A 19,768-nucleotide genomic window follows, 5' to 3' on the forward strand; every position below is an offset into this window, starting at 1 on the left:
TCTCTCTCTCTCTCTCTCTCTTTTGGGCTCTTCTCAGTCCTGCTCTGAGCTGTGGCTGGCAGCTCCCAGCAGGGCCCTGCCCCCAGGCCCTTTGCAATAAACCCCAAGTTCCAGCCCTGGCTGCAGAGATCTCTGGTCTCCGTCCGTCCCGGCTGTCCTACCCCTGTCGCTCCTACAACATAACGCTGTTTGGTTTTGCAGACTAGTTTTGCCTGTGGTTTGATTCCCAACAGTGGGATAATTGCACTGTACCCTTCTCCCCAGCCACCTGGGTTCATTTTACATTTAGCAGAGTTGGGTGTTTGCAGGAAGAAGCTGAATGCTGCCCCAAGGACACATCCCTGTAACCCCTGTGGAATCCAGTAGGTTTGCATGTACCCATCCCTAGGGCAGTGTGGCCATTTGCAGTCTCTTTTTGTGGTACTGGGTTTTGGTAAGTAAAGATTGCTAAAGCAGATGTGAATAACACTCAGTGTCTCTTTTTAAGAACATTACATCAGTTGTCCTCTGAGTTAATGTCTTCCCCCTCCTTTTTCCAACTGGCATTTCAGACAAAGTGCTTTTTTTCAACCTCAGCAGCCCTAATCTCTTTGTTTTCCAGCTTCTGATGCCTCCAGTCTAGTTCCATTTGTTCCATCTGCTCTGTAAAATTCATGAGAAAAAGAATGGATTCCAGGTGCAGACTACTGATCAGCTTGTGCTTGCCAGGACAAGAGGAACGCGGAGCAAGCCTCACATTCACACTCTTTCAGATATCATTTGCCATGGTAAAAATCATGGCCTGTCAGTGAACTGGAAAAACAAATAAATAATTAACACAGAATACGTGGTGAGTGAAGATGAATATAATTGGGTGGCAGAAGAACTATGTATCCAAGATTTTACCTTTGGGGAGAGGAGTAGAATGCTTGATTATTGTCTTTTTTTCCTCCTATGCTTTTTATAACTACAAGATACTTAGGCAGGACGGAATTTTCTCTCTATTCCCTGCCATAGCTTTCTTTTGACAAGTACAAACCCCAACAGATAGGAAACCTTCCCACAACAGTGCAGGATGATCTTGTGCAAAGGCTTTTCAGGAAAACTGAATGCTTAGCAGCTTTCCACATTTGCTGGGTGAAGCTGTTCTTCTGGGAGATCATTTCTGAGAATTAATATTTAATAATTTTCATAATATTTTTCTTTTATTTCTCAGTCCAATCCAGACTGGTCAGTGGGATTTGTGCTTGTGGCAAAAATATGTGTAGCATTTATTCTTGGTTGGGCTATTGTAAGTAACAATATTCACATTCCTAATGGAAACTTATCCTGTTGTAACAGAACTGCCACACTCAGTGAGTGCTGTTGGTGCTGAGAGCTGACTAGAAAGCCACTGAGGATAAGGGTCTGTGTGGCAGAGTGGTGTAAATGACTCCCATGTTTGACCCTTTCATGTGGTAATAAAAATAATCCTGCAAGATCATTAAAATATTGGGATTCTATTTGATTTTTGAGCATAAGTCTGCAAGTGGACATTGCTCTCTGATACCTCTGGGCTCTGGGTTCCCTCAGCTAAAGGGCTGGGACAAGACTGTGTAACAGAAGGACTGAACACTCTTATTATTCTCCTATCCCTAGAGTACAGGATTCCCACTCCTGAAATAGACCCTGCCTTCATTCCCTCAGTTTTCCCACTCTCAACCAACTCCATTGACCTCACACGAGACAAACCTTTCCAACATTACATAATTTCCTAAAGGTTGCACACCAAATCTCTTGTCAAACTTGGAATCAGGGCTGGATTTCTTAGCTCCTTGACAAGCGTAATGATTTTTTAGTTTAGTGGTGTTGGGATTTTTGTTGTTGTTTTTGCATTTGTTTTGGTTTGGTTTTTGTGTGAAGCACACAAAAATCCTGACAGAATCACTTAAATACAAAATAATTCAGGTAGGAAGGAACCTCTGGAGGTCTCTAGGTCCACCCCATGCTTGAACCAGAGCCAGCTTAGATAATGCAGCACAGGTAAGAGATAAATACCTTCAAGGCTGGAGATCGCACAACCTGTTCATGCCCTAGTCCAGTGTTTGATGCCCCTTAGTATATTTTATTTCCTTATGTTTATTTGTGATTTCACAGCTCTGCAAAGAATATAGCTCATCCTCCTCACACCTTCCCAGCAAGCAGTTTTAGGCAGCAGTAAGGTGCCCCTTCACCTTCTCTTCTCCAGGCTGAACAGATTCAGCTCTCTCAGCAGCTGCTCATGTGTCCTGTGCTCTGTCCCTGATAGCTTGGTGGCCTCCTCTGGACTCTGGTTCATCAGTGCCTAGACAGGACAGGCACCAGGGAGCTTGGGCTGGTGCCAGCACTCACAGGTGAGTTCTTATCACTGCAGAGTAAAAGGTGAGGTTCCTCACCCCGCTGGCTGCACTCTTGGTGACACAGCCCTGAATGTACTTCTTTGTCACAGGGCACACAGTTGGGGTCCTACTCAACTTATTTGGACCACAGCACCTCTTCCACCAAATTGCTTTCAAGGCAGCATCCCATGTCCTGTTGAATTTGAGTTACTTCCTCCCAGACCCAGAACTATCTTTGACACCTGCATTTGCCTTTGCTGAGTTTCCTGAGGGTGTTTTCCACCTTCCTGTAGGAACTCAGTCCCTATTGCTGATTAACTTGACAACATGAAGCTGGTGCTGAGGAGACCACAGTGGCCATGTCTCCATGGAGGCAGTTTTGGTAGTGTGGATGTTTACCTGTTTTGGGATAGACACAGCCCTGAGCAAGTATCACACAATGACTATGGAACAGTCATCAGGTGTCATCAGCACCAATTAGTGCCTAAGCAATTGTCAGTCTTTAACTATGGCTTAATGCTGCTGTCTGACTTAAGGCTGTGTAAAGTTGGTGATTTATAAATGCAGGAGAACTTAGTTTTCACATCCTTTTTCTGTACTGTTGTTAAAGCACTTTGTAAGTACTATAACATCAATCTTCTTATTCTTCTGGAGCATTTTGTTACTTGGGTAATTATTCCAGGAAGTGCTTTATATTTTAAAATCTGACTTCTTGTCTTGAAATTGTCATCCCTAGAAGGAGAAACTTTGTTGAGCTGCCTTGTAAGGAGAGTCTGAATTCATTTCACTCATGAAGATAATGGTGTAGTGTCAGAGTGTATCTATTTCTAATTGACTTTAAAATCAGAATTGATTAATTTGATTTAGGATTTAGAAAAAATACCAGTAGGAAAAGATAGATTACTTCCTGTTATCTGCAGAGAGAATTAATGAACCCTTCAGGTTGGTGAGAAACTATTATTATTTCCAAGCAATCTAATTAAAGGGTATAAAAAAGACATGCGGCTATTTAATTGTTTTATTACTCAATTGCTCTACAGTGCATAATCAGAGAAGTGGGAGGGAGTGATTAGGTGTCTTGAGAACGGAAATGACACAACCAAGATATATGTTTTGAAGGAAGGAGAAGCTACTGGGAAAACTGAACCTCTCTTACCCACTCAAAAGACTGAAGATTATTTTTCCCTGGGAGTGAAGAACATGACACTGTAAATGTGCTGCAGGTTTTTCAGAAGCAAACATGAGGTGTTGGTGCTGAGAAAGGTAAAATACACCAGGCAGTGCTTAACTGGTTACTCTGTCCAGCTCTTGTCTCCACAGGGGCCTTGCAAGCAGGGTCAGCTGGGCCCATGGGAGGCACCACAGCAGATCTGCAGGGTGTCCACAGGCACCACTTGGATCCCAGTTACAGCTTTGCCCTCTGGATGATGCATTGAGGATGCACGATGGGAGCAGCCGTGCAGTGTGAGTGTGAGTTGGATGCCTGCTTCTGCCAGGCTCTTTGAGAAGAGTTTTTGACATGCAGATGTTTGTAGAGACAGAACTTTTTGTTTAGACCCAGGTTTATTTTGTTCCACCCTGATCACGTCCCTCATTTCTACAATTGTGACTTATCTACATCTGAAAGGCTGACTCATCCCCTGAGTGGTTTGCCTCCTTGCAAATCGCACTGGTATAAATCAGCTTGTATTTCAGAGAAGAACAGATGCTGAAAAAAAGCCATGTAACATCAAAACTAATACAAAGGGAGGAGGTATGATTTAAATACCTGGAGCTTGATCCAAAGCCAAATAAAGCTAATGAACTGGTTTCCATTAATAACTCTTTAATAGTCCTTATCAGCTTTAGGGGTCTGTACCTTCCTTACCTTATGTAGCACCTTGTAACAGGATACCTGAATGTCCTTTGCTAAAAATTGAATCCTCACACAAGCTATCGATTCTGATGAGTTAGAGGTGGAGTTATGTATCTCACTACATCCCTCTGTCCCTTGCAGCTGCAGCATTACACCTGTGAGCTCTGAACAAAGCCTCTGGTCTTGGACTGACAGTGCAGGTTTGAGAGATCCCTGGCTGAGCAGAAATCTTTCTCATTCACTCAATTTCTTTTATCCAGCCTTTCTTATGCTCAGTGTGCAGTGAGTAACTGGGCACTGAATTGCAATCTGAGGGTGAGTAACAGCAGGGGCAGGAAGGTTGTTTTACCAGTCCCATCACATGCCATTAACATACCAGGTGCAGTGCTCATGATTTTCCAGACTGGATTAGGGGAGAATTTACTCGGTTAAACTTGCTCTGCAAGGCCCAGGGTTTGGTCCTCAGCAGATGTTCTGTGCATGCTTGCTACAACTGGAGAGAGAGGAGAAGATGGTGCACTTGACTTACCACCAACCCAGAGCCTGGGGCTCTCAAGGACTGAACCAGCCTCTTGTGTAATAGGCTGGCCCCAGGATTCCCATAAGGAACAAAATGTTCTGGTTTTCCTCTTGTTGAGGGTATAAGGAAAATAAGAGGCAAGAGGTAACAAAATTAGTCAAAGCTTCCCTTCACATCAGTTCATTTGTTGTCTTCTGGGTCTTGCTTCAGTTTCTGCCTGCACTGGTGTACACGCAACATGTTCAGGAGTAAATAATTTCTAGTGTTCTTGAAACAAAAACACAGCCACCTTTTAACCCTGGGACTAACTATGCTCCTCCCAAAAGGCATTAGCTCAATCATACCCAACTTTTGAATGCTGCTCATCCTCGTTCCCAGGGAAGCAAAATGAAGGCTCTCTCTGCCCTCTGTTGGGCAGTTCATGGTAGGTGGGGATGGTACCATTACAGCATTAGGATCTGGCGTGGTGCAGAAGCCTTTACTGAGGACAGGGTGGGAGAAAGTCTGCCGCAGTAAAACTGGAATGTGTAAAAATTATTATCACTGGGGCAAGTGGTATAATCATCATGATGCAAATGCTTGCTACACTAATAGAAACATTTCTGTGGATGGAAACTGTATTAACTGAACTGGATCCCAGCCATTCTGTACTGCTGGCTGGGGCCCTCACAAGTGTGAGGCTACAGACTTTGCTTAGAGCACATCACTGGTGTCTTCACTAGGCACTTTTTGACATTTGCTCTGGTGTGATCTAACTGGATCACCAAACATTCCATGTGTCCCTCTGCACAGGACAGCTATGCTGGCTGGAACAGCAGTTAGACACCTTTTATCTGCATCATTCACCATGGGGATTCTTCTTCACTCCTCACCAAACCACTATGCAGGGTAGAACAACATTGATTTCCTAACCAGGGTCTCCTGAAGGCCACCACCGCAATATTGTAGTGCCTAAAAGGCAGAACTGAATTTGTGTTTGAAATGTGCATCTGAGTTTGTGGAAGGGTGAAATCATTGCAGTTTGCATGCAAGGGCAACCTGAGGTACAGAATATAACATTAAGTGATTTTTTTTCTCTGTGGATACCACTTTCAGACATACAGGGAGTATTTGTCAGAGTATTTGGCATTGTGCTACATTTATTGAGGTCAGTGATATACTCTGGACTTCGGTCCATGCAGCCTGACAGACATTGATCAAGAAATAGGAAAGAGCAGAGGACACTTGTCATGCACACCTAGAAAATGAGTATGAAATAAAGGATCACTGCAAAACCTGTCCAAGGGGCTGAGGCAGCACCACAAGGGGATGATGTGCTGTGGGGGATAGAACCCTGTTCTCCATGTTCACACAGCACTGTGTTGTCAGACCATCCTTGCCACTCTTTGGTGTCCATCTTCTTCCTTCTGTGACAAATGAAATCCTGTGAACAACAGCCTCATTTTCTGTGTTTCTAATTCACACTCACACAGATCCTCCCAGTGTCCTGGCAGGTGAAAATCCTGTTGAACAAATTATTCTTTTTATAATAAAAATTCAGGTTGCGCAAAATCCTTCTCGTAATATTTATAGCATATCAATCGTCCCAGTCGAGCCACTAGGTGGTTTTGTATGGAGCACCTGTGTCAGTATCACCTGCATTACAGAGGCTAGACTGATCTTTTCCTCTTGGTCTTGTCATCCACAGCACTCCCTAGCCATACCAGTAAGCCCAGGTTTGTTTTTTTTTTCAATATACTTCTGAAGAAATGTCATATTCTTAATTTTAAAGCAGTGGGACTTTCCCCCCTGAGTTCTACAGCATTTCAGTGACTGTGAAATATGTAAATTTACATCCCAGAACTTCCCTCCTTTAACTACTGCACCAAATGAAACTGTCACAGGATATATAACATGAATGACATTCTGTTATTGTGTCATGGACTCTGTTGGGTTATAGGGTTTTGTACTCTTCTTTTTCCTGTCCTTTTTCACTACACCCTATTCTCTTCCTTTCATGACTATCTTATGCCACCTGGTGTCCCAAATTTACCAGCGACAGCAAAAATGAAAGGACCAGGGTGTATAGGAGCAGTAAAGGCATGAGATACTTACACGAAAATGTAATAAAATACTGTGTGCTGTGAGGTATTAATCTCCTAAATTAGAGGGTCAGGATGAACCACACAGCTAGAGAGGCTTCGCCTTAAGCATTCCTTATGCACTCAGAAGCCACTGAGAATGTTTTGTCACAGGAGTACCTTCACACCAAGTGGAGCTGATCTGTCCTCATTTAATAAAACAAGTGATTGTGAATGTAAGAGAAAGAACCTGTAAATGCCAAAGGAGAGCATGACCCAACACCACTGTTGGCAAAAAGATCATTTGCTGTAGTTTTTCCACTGCCTGTAGTGCATCCAGTGGAATCTGAGGAGCTGGCAGGGCCCCAGATCCCCTCCTCAAACTGTAGAGCAAATACCCCAGTAGCTACAGCTACCTGTAGCCAGGCCAGGCACAGAGCTCCAGCAGCATCCTTAAAACACAGACTACCTTGGCTGCCCAAAACTATTGCTGTGTTTTTTAAACATACCCAGAAAATTCTTGCAAACATTTCTCTGTTCCAGATACTTCCACCTTTGTACCGAAGCTGCAAAACGAACAATGCTCTGAGCCACAAAGGAGACAAGGGGAGACTGTGCTTATGAGCAAGAGCAAGGACAAATAACTTCTGCTGTGCTGTTGTCTCTACAACAAACTTTAATACTCTGGAATTACTCATTCAACCCACAGAGCTGCTTACAGGTATGTGACTGTGGTCACAAGGGTTTTCAGGATGAAGAAGAGACGAGAATGTTGACTCCATGATCAGAAGGCTTGATTTATTATTTTGTGATATATGTTACATTAAGACTATACTAAAAAGCAATAGAAAGGAGAGGTTTCTTGAGAAGCTAGCTAAGCTAAGAATAGAAAAGGAATGAATAACAAAGATCTGTGTCTCCGACAGAGCAAGAGCCAGCTCTGCCATGAGTGGTCAGGAAATCCCAACATCCACAGGAGACCAATCACGGGTCTACCTGTTGCATTCCACAGCAGCAGATAACCATTGTTTACTTTGGTTCCTGAAACTGCAGCTTCTCACAAGGAAAAATACTAAGAAAAGATTTTTCATGAAAGATGTCTGCGACACAGGTACCTCAGGGAAAGCTTTAAAGCAGAATAGTTGCTATAAATCCCTTCTGTCCTGCTAACTTGACAACACTCCCTCTTCCCCCAAATATTTTTGATCTTTATGTCCTTAGAAAAAGGATTTACACATAATGCAGGAATTATTCAGGAATCCAGATATGTGCAAGAGAAGAAGTCATGCAACTGTGATTATTCTTCAGCTGGGGTTTCACCATGTCCTCAAAGAAAATAGTCCAGACAGGACAGACATCATCCCTTGCAGCTCAAAAAACAGTGCTAAAAATGCCCATTTATTTTCAGTGCCTAAATCAAACACCTGGAGAATTGATCTGTTAGAAAAAGTCATGAAAATAAACAGATTTCCTTCCAGTAGCCATGGAAGAGTGCAAAAGACATTCATAATTTTTCTAGCATTCATAACTTTTCTAGAATTTATCATTTTTTCCCAAGTCCTCTGCCCTGTATCTACAAATTCCCAAACACTCCACACAGTCAGATCTGTGCCTTCTGCCTTCAGCACCAGACATCCTGAGTGTCCCACAGAGGCGGCAAACAAAAGTCCACCCTGTCTCATTTATCACTTTCTTCAAGCTTTCTCCAAGCAAAGTCAAGGGCAAACAGGAGCACAAAACACAGAGAAGGACAAGAATTCTGACAGAAAATTGCAGCTTTAACTGAGGTATGGGCGAGGCAGGAGGAGTTATCCACTGTGTTCTCATTAGATTCATCCCCATTCATCTGCTGGGTACCACCTAGACAAGTAGAAGCTGTTCAGTGGAAAGAGGCTTTCGGGGACCACCAAAGAAAAAACAAAGACAGGCAAAGAAAACCCTGTGGGAACAAACCAGGAGCCTTTCACTGAAGACACACCTGGCTGCTTCCCCTGTAGAAGCAATTTGGATTTTATTTTCTTTTTCAGATCCAGAGCTAGGACAAGGCAGGAAAAAAACCCACCAGAAGTGGTGCTGAAAACCACAGCCCAGGAGAAGATTCTCAGGAAGAGCACAGTGACACTGGGGCCACCTCCATCGGATGACTCCATGCTGCATTTACCCAGAGCAGTATCCATCCTGCCAAGGCTTTATCCCTTCTCTGAGCACCTCTGTTATATTTGGTGAGCAGTGTGGTGGCCCTGAAGAAGCTGTTTTTCAGCTGTTTCCAGTGAGCTCCCTGCTGAACATGCCAGGCTGAGGAGGGAGGGCTGTGCTCTGGCTGTGTGGGGACTAGAACAGGCTGGGCCATGCCCTTCTGTGTGGTGGGGGAGGACCAGAACAGCCACCCCACCCGTTTTCATTTTTGGCTGTTCATTATGGGAAGCCTAGACAATACCATAGTCCCCAAAACCGGCTCTAGGTGCTGCTCTGGGACAGGCAGCGCACCCAGACCCTGGCAGGTTCTGTATCCTCCTGAAAACATCTGTAAGTCCCAATACAGCTTAATTCAGAGTCGAAGTCTCTTTTTTCTAGGTAGGGTGGTGGTTTGACAGGAAATATGTTTTCTGGGATGCTGTGGTCAGGCCAATTGGTGCTCAGATTTTAATATTGGCACCTAATGTGGCCATTGGGATATTGGGTCCGCCTCTGAGAACACGGGGTTAAAAGCAGGGCTCTCCCCTGGGAGCCTCTCTTGGGTTTCCGGCGGGAAAGAGTTCGGGTCTCTCCCCCAGCCCAGCTGCTGGCTGGGTGGGCAGAGGGGAAAAGCCATGTAGCCGGGAGAGGTAGGCCTGAGCCCGGGGGTGGAAGGGTGGAAGAGAGAGAGAGAGACACCGGGAGCCATCAGGCAGCCCCCCCGGGAGACAGAGAGAGAGAGAGAGAGAGAGAGAGAGAGAGCCGGTGCCTGGGACTCTAACCTTGAAACTTGATAAACGCGTGCCTGTGCCGGCAGCACGGCTGGGAAGGAGAAGAAGGGGGGGTTCAGCCGGCCGCTTGTAAGAGCTTTTAACCTCTTTTCAGACAATGAAGACTTTACAGAACATTGACTCTCCTAGAAGAGAGATAGAGTGGAAGATGAAGAAGGAAATGGGCAAGTGTGAGAGAGGTCTGGGCAAGTGAGAGATGTTGGAAGAATAGAGAAGAATCTTAGTGGGAAGAGATGATGGAGTGGCTTTTGCTGGACTCTTTTTGTACAGCCATGGACAGAACCATGTTCCTTGTGATACAGAGACTGCATCTAGGGGGAGGCAATGCCTCAGAACCAAGAGGGCTCAGTGTTGGTGCCCCTCGGGCCCAAGGGGTGAAATATGGGGGGGACAGATGTCCCAAAGTTGAGACTGTGCCTTTTTGGAGTGGGACGAAGCATCCTTAAAAGTTGACCCTAGAAGCAGCCCTGGTCCGTGTTCAGTGGTGAGAGGGCTGGACATGAAAGGAAGAGGTCACCATTGGCACAAGAAGGACTCCTTCTCCTCTTGATGAACTGAGGATTGAGTATTCTGAAGGGTGGTGCTGGACTGAGAGTCGATGATTTGGGGGATGTATTGTATTGGGAATTTGGTGGGGAGGAGGAGGAGATGTATTTGTGAAGTTTTCATTTTCCTTGTGTGGTTTTTTTCTCTTTTTTTCCCTTTCCCTTGTAGTTTAGTTAAATTTTTTTCCCTAAGTGGCAGCCTGCTTTGCTTATTCTGGGTCACATCTCACAGCAGAAACCAGGGAAAGGGTATTCTCATGGGGGCACTGGCATTGTGCCAGTGTCAAACCCTGACAGTACAAACCCAGAAAATAAAATGGCAGGAGCCCAAATCTTAGCAAATGCCACACGAACCTCTTCAAAACAAAAACTTCCCCAAGGGATGGATAAGGTTTTGTGCCACACTTGCCACTAACTTGCCACTGTGACTTCTTTCAAACAGAGTATCTTATATATGAAAGGTAAATCTTGGAAGCAATGCATGCCCTGACACCCAACACCAGGGAAAGGCAGGGAGCACCCAAAGGCAGCACCCTGAGACACAGTGCCATGTCACAAAGGGCCCTTGCACACCCTGCCACCTGCCCTGGGGCCGCCCCCAGCCCCCCCCAAAGTGGCCAAGGTTGGAAGGAATGCCTTGCCCCAAGTGTCTCAGACAGCCCGACAGGATCTTTAGGAACGGCTCAAACCATAAGCAAAGGCTGCCCTGCTCGGCAGGCTCAGGGCAGCAGGAGCCCCCGTGGCTGCTGACCCAGCCGTGGCGGGAAGGGCACGGGGCCTTCCACAGAAGCTGGCACGGCCTCCTCGGGACACGTCGCGCATGCTGGCCGTGCTAAGCGCGGCTGTGTGACAGAGACAAGGAGCATGTGAGCCAGGGCACAAATGCTGCTCTGAGCCCTGGGGCCCAGGGAGCCCTGATATCAGCAGGTGTGGCAGAGTCCTCGCCAAGGCAGAGTCCCCCTGAGCCCCTGGCAGTGCTGGTGCCCATCTCCTGCCCCAGACACTTGTGCCTCCAGAGGGCTTCTCTGCCAGAGGGCAGCCAAAGCCGACTTTGTGCACTGGGGCCTGGGCTCCATCCTACAGGGGCTCTTGGTAGGAGCACCTGGAGCAACTGGTGGCAACACTTGGTACGTGTCAGATGATGTTGCTCCTTCCTGGAATGATTTTTTCAGAGAAGGGATTAGCAGTAGCACAGAAAGACCAGCAGCTACAGAATTTCACAGGAGAAAGAGACTCCACCAAAACACTGTCATGTTTCCATGTGCTTTTCTGTCTTTCTTGCACTCAGAAAGAGAAAGAATTGGCCCAGCCTCTGCTATTCAACGCTCCACTTACTGTGTGTCTTCCTGTGGCAGCTCACATGCAAACACAACTGGCTGCCTGCTGATCATGGCAAAGGACGGCCACAAACAGGGAGGTCCCCGGTGAACATCAAGACAGACACCTGGGGAAGTGCAGAGGATAGGGATAACTCTGGCAGGAGAAGCTGTTCTGTGTCTCTGATGATGCTGCCAGCCCCCTGAAGGACGGCCAAGACAAGTGCTGGAAGCAGCCATGTCCTGCTCTTTTCTGCTCTCAGATGCACACGGGACAGACTTGTTGCCCACAGGTCCACCAGACTTGATCCGGGAACGATGGAAGCCCCTGCATTGGTAGGGAACGGGCTCCAGCAAGAGCAAAGCAGGATCTTCCAGCAGCAAAGCCTGAGCTTGTGAAGCGAGCCATGTCCTCAGCAGACACCAAAGTTTTTCCCTTCAGACCTGAATGTTGGCCACAAGTGCCTGCCTTTCTTCAGCACCTGCTGCTGCTTCCTTTGTTCCAGACCAGTCCAGGATTTAGGTTGGAAGCTCATGCATGTGTTTTTAAGGTGTCTGCACAGAGGAGAGGGATGGCAGCTGCAGTGCAGGGCTCGTGCTGCCTCTCATGATGGCATCAATGCCGCTGCCTTGGGACGCCTGCCAGTGGAAGGCGAGTCTGCCCTCAAGCACAGTCACTGTAGTCAGTCAGGGGCACAGGCTGCAGCGGCAGCTGCCAAGCATTGCTGTGAGGCTGGCAAGCCAAGAGAAAGCCATTGTGGCCAAGTGCGCTGAAGCCTTTTGCTAAATCACACGCAATAGTGCCCAGAGTATGGCCCCTTTGGAATAGCGGCTGGTGCAGACGCCTCCTGGAGCAGGTGCCGGCATTGGGGGTGCTGCTGTTCCTGTGCGCGCTCTGGTGCTGTTTCTGTGGCGTCCAGAGCCGCTTTGGCAGCAGTGACTCAGCAGCCCTGCTTGAGGAGACATCGCCGCCCTGGCCACAGAGGCAGAAGCTCTGCGGGCCCAGAGCTCTGTGTCAGCAGGGCCTCATCCTCAGCACCATGGCCTGGGCAGCTGCGGGGGCCTGGGCTGGCCGCCAGCCCTGCTTTGCCCACTGCCCTGGCAGCAAGCAGTGACCGTGCCCCGGCAGGGCCCCCCTGCCCTCCTTGTCCCCAGCCAGGCCAGTCTGGACACCTCGGGGGGTCCCCACCCTCCTGCTGAGGCCCAGCCACCAGGGCTTCTGCCCCAGGCGTGGGAGCCTCTCTGGGGAAGCGCCCGGCTCTCAGGAACAAGGCTGACACCCAATTCCTCAGGGCTTCCCAGCAGCCCGGCCCCTCAGGGGCCTCCTGTCCCTTTGGAGCCTCCTGCCAGCCACTCCCTCCCACAGGGCCCTCGTGCCTTCCCAGCTCCTTGTCCCGTCAGGGCCTCCGCAGCACCTCATCCCTTCACGGCCTCCCACCACCCCGTCGACCCCTCAGGGTCTCCCCCAGCCCTGCCAATCTGCCCGGTCTCGGGTAGCTGTTGATAATTGCTGCCCCGTGATGTGTGGGATGTCTCTGCTTTGGCCCGCGCAACTGCAGAACGAGTCTGGACTCTTCACCTTTCGGTCTTGAGGTTGTTTATTAATTCTTATCTATAAAATTTTCTTCCTGCCCAGCCAAGATCTGCTCAGCAGGGCAGCCACAAGCACTCTGACCGCCTCTGAGGTGGGGCTGTCTTTTTATACTACAAACTACTTATAACATATTTACACTTAATTCCCAATACCTATCACCTATGTTAGACAGTGAAATTCTACTCTAAAACAATCCCAAAGTGCCAACATCACTACAGAAAATGGAGAACAAGAAGAAGAAGGAGAAAGGCTAGACAAAGGCCCATGTTCCTCCATCTTGTCCCCATAACCCACATACCAAAAATCCTAAAATCTACATTTTCACCCTGTGATAATTTTATTATTACACTATTGAAACCTCTGTGACTTTCAGGTCCTCATACAAAGTTGGCAACTTCCTCCAAAAGTCAAAATCAAATCCCCAGGTTTTCTGGGCTGCCTGCCAGGGACTCCGAGCCCTCTGGCGGGGTCCTTGGCAACTCTGGACACCCAGAGTGATGTGCTGAGTTCCAACAGCCCGGCAGTGGCACAGCCCCAAGGGAGCTCCAGAGGAGCTGCATCAAGAGGCACCTCAGAGGCGTCAGCAATGCAGCCAGCAAGACACGGGCAGGAGGACACACATGGCCCTTCCTGGCTGGGCAGGAGGGCTTGTGGCCATCTCCAGGCACCAGTCCAGCAGGGATCCCTGCAGCTCCAGCCCCTGCCCGGCTGCTCTGTTGCCAGCACAAAGGCTTCAGCAGAACCACCCAAGGCCAAGGGGCTTCTGGCCATTTTCCCTTCCCCACTCCACACCTGGGCTGCTCGCTTGGCACAAGGACCCCTTTTCCGCTCTTCCCCCGTGCCCTGCTGACACTGGACACCAAAGAGAGCTCCTGGGAGTCTGGCTATTAGAACACATTCTATATTTATATCCTAAAGAACAACGAAAAAGAAGGAATAAAACAATCTTAAAGAAAAGAAAAATCCCCCTTGAGGCTCAGAAGGCCCCAGCAGACAGAGAGCCTCTCAAATCAGCTCTCCTCAGAGCTCCAGCAGCACAGCCAGCTCTGGCCCCAGGGACAAGGCTGTTTCTTGCGGGCCCTGTGAAGTTGATCTTGCAGCTTCTGCAAGATGGAGCCCGGAGCTCTCTCCACAGCCCAGAGGACAAAGGCTGTTTTGAGAGCCAGGCTTCTGGTGGCAGGGCTGATATCCTCTGCCTTGTCTTCAAGGGCTGTGAGAGAGAGGAACAGAGGCACAGTCAGATCCCGGATCTTTGGGGAGCCGAGGAGACCTCCGAGGCAGGGCCATGCCAGCCAGCTCTGGCCATGGCCAGGAGGGAGCAGGGAGCAAGGGATGAGCCCGAAGCTAGCGGACACTATTGCCCCACGTGGGCCTGAAATGGGAGCGTGTGCTGTGGCCACGGCAGCCCTGCTGCGCACAGGGAGCAGAGCCCTCGGCACCGGGGCAGGGATTGCAGGGCAGGGTGAGGAGGGGCAGGGTGGGCTTGGGTTGCGTGGAGTAGGACAGGGCAGAACAGGGCGGGGCAGAGTTGGATGGGGTTGGGTTGGGGAGGGAGTTTTGGGCAGGGCACGGCTGGGTGCAGCAGAGCATGGAGGAGATCCTAGGCTTGTGGCTCACCGATGAACCTGATGGCTTTCTGTTGCATGGACTCCTGTGGGCTGTCCAGGTACAACAGGGCTTGGTGCAAGTGCTCGGCTGTTCGGCTCCTCTCCTCTGCCAGAGGGAGAGAGCTCCAGGAGGGTGCATGTTGCAGTGTGGGCTGATGGTTGGTTGCTGCAGTCTTCCTGAAGCTTCCTCACAAGGAGAGCGCACCACCAAGCACAGAGCAAATACCACATTCACATGCAGCAGTTGATTATCTACAATGGCAGAGGCAGGAAGGGTCATTGTATAGGTTTCCAGTGCTGGTTTATTTCACCTATGCTCTGAAAGGGTCCAGGAACAAAGACAGTGAGATACAGAGGTCCAGGGTTATATACTGCTATAAAAGGGCAGAGCCAACAGCAACAACCAATTGAATCATCATTTTAAATGGTCAAGATTTCAGCTGAGGGTTAGAGCCAATTCATATTGAAATTAGATACACCAGCGATAGGTTAATGATTATTAGATGCTTAACCTAAAGCTAATTGTTATATTATGAGCTCATTTGTAAAAGAAAGTGGAGCAAGTGAACCATTATAGGAGCCATTATTGAAACCGGTAGGACAATGCCCATCACTTGGACTCTATGTCAATCCATCATGAAGCAGGGGGGCTTGGATCATGCCAGAGGGTCCCAGAGACCTGACAAAGACTTTCCTGACTTAATCCCTGGGACCACTGACCCAGTTTGAGATCACCCACCCAATTCAAGGGAAGAATTGTGGAGGCATGAAGGACTAATAAACTCATTTTAATACAGAGTGGGGATTGGAGGTGCTGGGGGTATGCATATGTATTATTTTGGGAAATAAATGGAAGGCAAAAATCCTTGTGCAGCGCGGTCACACATTTCAGGGATGATCCCCACGGTGCCGCCCGCCGGCGTAATAAACATAACACTTTCTAACTTTGACAAGTTGGAGAGTCTTTGTCTGTGATTTTTGCTTTTAACGATTCAATTGGCGAGCCAAGGCAGGAGGAGACACTGCTCGGCTGTGAGAGCAGCTCAGGACATGGACGTCCTCGGGGTAAGCCCAGGGATATTCCTGGAAGAGCAGCCTCTGCTGCCCAGCCTGTTCATCCAGCAGGAGACAAGGACCCCTGACTACTAAAACTCTGGACAAAACGGTATGTTTAAAAATTTAAACAGTTTTGAGTAGTGATCTGTAAGGCGTACATGTGGTCAGGAAAGGCCATTTGGTAAGCTGTGGGAGACGTTCCATGTGCAACTTGTGCCTCTGCAGTGTGCTTGCAGGCTGAAGTTGCAGTTGAAATCTGGTTGTCAGCAGAAAGAGTTGTTGAACCATTGTACTGAGCTTGGGCTTTTGAAAGAAGGGGATTTCGCCATTTGTTTCATCGTAGAGGGCTCAGTTGGGTAGCAATTGGGGCTACCAATCATAAGGGCAAATCCTGGTCTAAAGTGGTTCTGTTGTTGTGAATGTGTCCTGACAGTGAGAATGATTGTGAGAGCATTTGTTGAGACGTGCTGTTAGCATGATGCAAGTTTGGACCCACGGTTCCCTTTTTGGGCGACTGAAACAGCTGGGGAAAAACAAAGTGAGTGGGGTGCATGATCCTTAATAAAATCCCCTCCCCACTGTGACTGTGTGTGTGCCTGCGTTTTAGTTATGGGGGACGGAATTTATGGTAACAGGTGGAGTTCATGGTAAAAGGGTGTTTATGTTTGTGGAATTTGAAATATACAAATTGAGTGCTTCAGTGTAATGTATTTCTATATTGTTAGATTGTATGAAGTGTTTCCTGCGGGAATAAGAAGATTGTGTTGTTGTAGTCGCATTTGGAGCTGTGATGTATTTTTGAGGCAACATTGCCAACTTGTGCCAAAAGTTGTAAGTGTAGCACACGTTGAGTGTGAAGTTGTTCAACTGGTTTGTTTGGAGCCTTTGCTAAGGGCTCACTTGTGGTTTTAGGTACAGGGTTTGTGTTTGTAATTATAATAGGGGTAGTTTTGGTCTGAGAATCCAATCTGGCCAGACAGACAGGAGGAACTCCTTTGCTTCATTGGTTTGGGCTTGATGGGAAGCAACCAGAGTAAAGAGATCCCCAAAAGTAGTCCTTTAGGTTGTATTTGGCACACTGGAAGGAACTAGTAGGGTATGGAGGGATAGAAAATAAAAGGACCCTTGTGAAATTTTCCACACAGTGGTGGCCACTCTATAGGCTCGAAGAGGGGGTCAGGTGGCCCCCAACTGGAACCCTACATTATGAGACTTTGTTACAGCATATGTTGTTTTTGAGGCAAGAGCAAGAATGGGAAGAGGTGATGTATGCTGACATGTTTTTCTCCCTCCAGAATTACCCTGAGTGGCAGAAGGATTGTGGACTCAAGGCTCCCTTTGATCCATTTGTGTTGGCCCTGGAAAAAGATAATGAGGCTAATAGGGGAAAGCTGAAACAATGTTGTAGTGCATGCTCCATAAATCAATGTTGCACACACCCAGACGAGGTATACCCAGCTGACTCACTGAAGCAAGAGTTGGGGGATCTGTTTGAACCACCCCCTAGGAGGCAAGGGGGACAGAGAGAGGCAGCAAATTTGGGAACAACCTCAACCTCAACTCCAACTCTTATTCTAACTTGGGAGACTACACCTTCAACTCCAACTCCAACTTTTGTTTCACCCCCTGACATCCCTGTCTGGACTTCAGCTTTTGTTCCACCTGCTAAGACTTCATCCTCAATTCCAACTCTAGCTCTTGCTCCACCCTCTAACACCTCTGTCCAAACTCCAGCTCATATTCCATCCCCCACTCCAATTAAAGCCACTACTATTTCAGCCCCAGCTTCAGCTTTAAACAAAGCTGTTACTATTTCAACTCCAGCTCTGATTTTAAGCCCAGCTGAACCAACTCTGGCTTCTATGTCAAGTTCAACTCCCGTTTCTATTCTATCCCCCACCTCAACTACTCCTCAAGTTTTCCAACTACCCAGCAGAGACAGCAAACGAGAGGAGTCCCCTCCAGAGGGTCCTATAGCCTCCTGGACTTGGAAACACACTAAGGAAATGATACAAGCACCTTTGAGGGAGGCACTAAGCCCTGAAGGGAAGACAATGTTAGTGAAAATTCCTTTTTCTACACTGGATTTAGAGGTTTGAGGAAAGATTGCTAAACGTTATTGGAGTGACCCGATAGGTGTTGCAAAGGAATTAAAGTTTATGATTCAACAGCATTGACTTGATTGGTCAGATCTCCAGTTGTTATTGGATGCCTTAACTGAAACAGAAAAACAATTGATGTTAAAGGTAGCAGGGGGCTTAGCAGAAGATGCTTGTAGAATATACAGAGTGATAAAAGAGATGACATTCCTCTTCAGGATCCACATTGGAATGCTAATGATGGTAGTGATGTTGAAAGACTAGAGGATTATCAAGACTTCATAGTAAGGGGGTTAGAAAGGGCAATTCCTAGAACAATGAAGTGGTCAGCCCTATATACAATTAAGCCAGGTCCCTCCAAAACACCTTCTGAATTTCTAGAACATTTGTGGGCTGCAATGTGTCATTCTACAACCTTAGATCCTGAATCTGAGGAAGGGATACGACATCTAGTGAGTTTATTCTTAGGACAATCTACAGGGGACATTAGATACAAACTTCAGAAGATACAGGGTCTGATAGCATGAGATTTAGAGACTTTGCTAGAGGAGGCATGGAGAGTATTTAGTAACCAGGAAGAAAAGTGCAAAGAAGGGATGAAAAAATTATTAGCAGTAGTAAGGGAAGACGAAAAAGGGAAATGTGGACAAAGGCCACAAAGGCAGGGAGCACCTTGGCTAAGGAGAGATCAATGTGCATTCTGCAAGAGAGTTGGACACTGGAAGAACCAGTGCCCGGAACGAAGAAAAGGTGATGGACAAAGAAGAGATCAAAAAGGGGGGTGGTGGTTGCCCATGTTAAGGAAGACTGATGTGGACCCGAGGATCTTACCCTCGGAGACCCTCTGGTTATAATGAAACTTGGGAACAAAGAAAAGGAAATGGATTTCCTGATGGACACAGGGGCAACATCTTTGGTGCTAAATAAAGCTTTAATGCCAGTAACAGATGATGATGTCATGGTAAAGGGGCCAACTGGCCAATTTGAAAGAGCTTATTTTTGTAGGTCATTGAAATATAAACTTGGGAAACAGTGGGGAATTCACAAGTTCTTATATTTACCCAATACTCCATCAGCACTTTTGGGTAGAGATCTATTGGAACAATTAGAAGCAAATGGAGAGATTACTGTGGAGGTTAAGGAGGTTAAGTGACACTGTTGAGTCAGGGACGGAATGAAAGACTCCAGTCTTCAGAAGGTGAATCAGAAGGCAATTTAATGAAGGCAGCAGGTCTTTTATAATGTGACTTGCTAAGGTGAGACTTGATTGGTCTCAAAGTAAAAAACCTCTCACACTATTGGTGAACCGTGAATAGCACACTCTGGAGAACCATATCTATAAACAATGGTTACAGAGAGAGAGAGAGAATAATTGTTTTAAATCTTTTCTCTAAGTTTCCCAGGCTCAGCCTGGGAGAATTTATCTCTGTTCTTTCTTTGACTGAACTGAGAATATCCACAGTAAAAAACCAACAATATGTTAAGCCTCATGCTAATAGCCAATGAGGCTAAAGTTGAAAGTGAAGGTGAGATTCATAGGAAAATTCTGGATCAGGTATTTCCTAGGGTGTGGGCTTCTAACATACCAGGGAGAGCAAAGAATGCACCCCCAGTGCAAATTAGGCTTAAAGAAGGAAGACAACCGGTTAGGGTCAAGCAGTATCCTTTGAGAAAGGAAGACAGAGAAGGGATTAGCCCAGTAACTGAACACTTTTCACAGATAGGGCTATTGAAAGAGTGTCAGTCTGAGTTCCACACTCCTATTTTACCTGTTAAAAAGCCTGATGGATCATACCAAATAGTACAAGATTTAA

Source organism: Agelaius tricolor, unplaced genomic scaffold, assembly GCF_023055355.1.
Source record: "Agelaius tricolor isolate 1412-34295 unplaced genomic scaffold, bAgeTri1.0.p SCAF_49, whole genome shotgun sequence".
Taxonomy (NCBI): Eukaryota; Metazoa; Chordata; class Aves; order Passeriformes; family Icteridae; genus Agelaius; species Agelaius tricolor.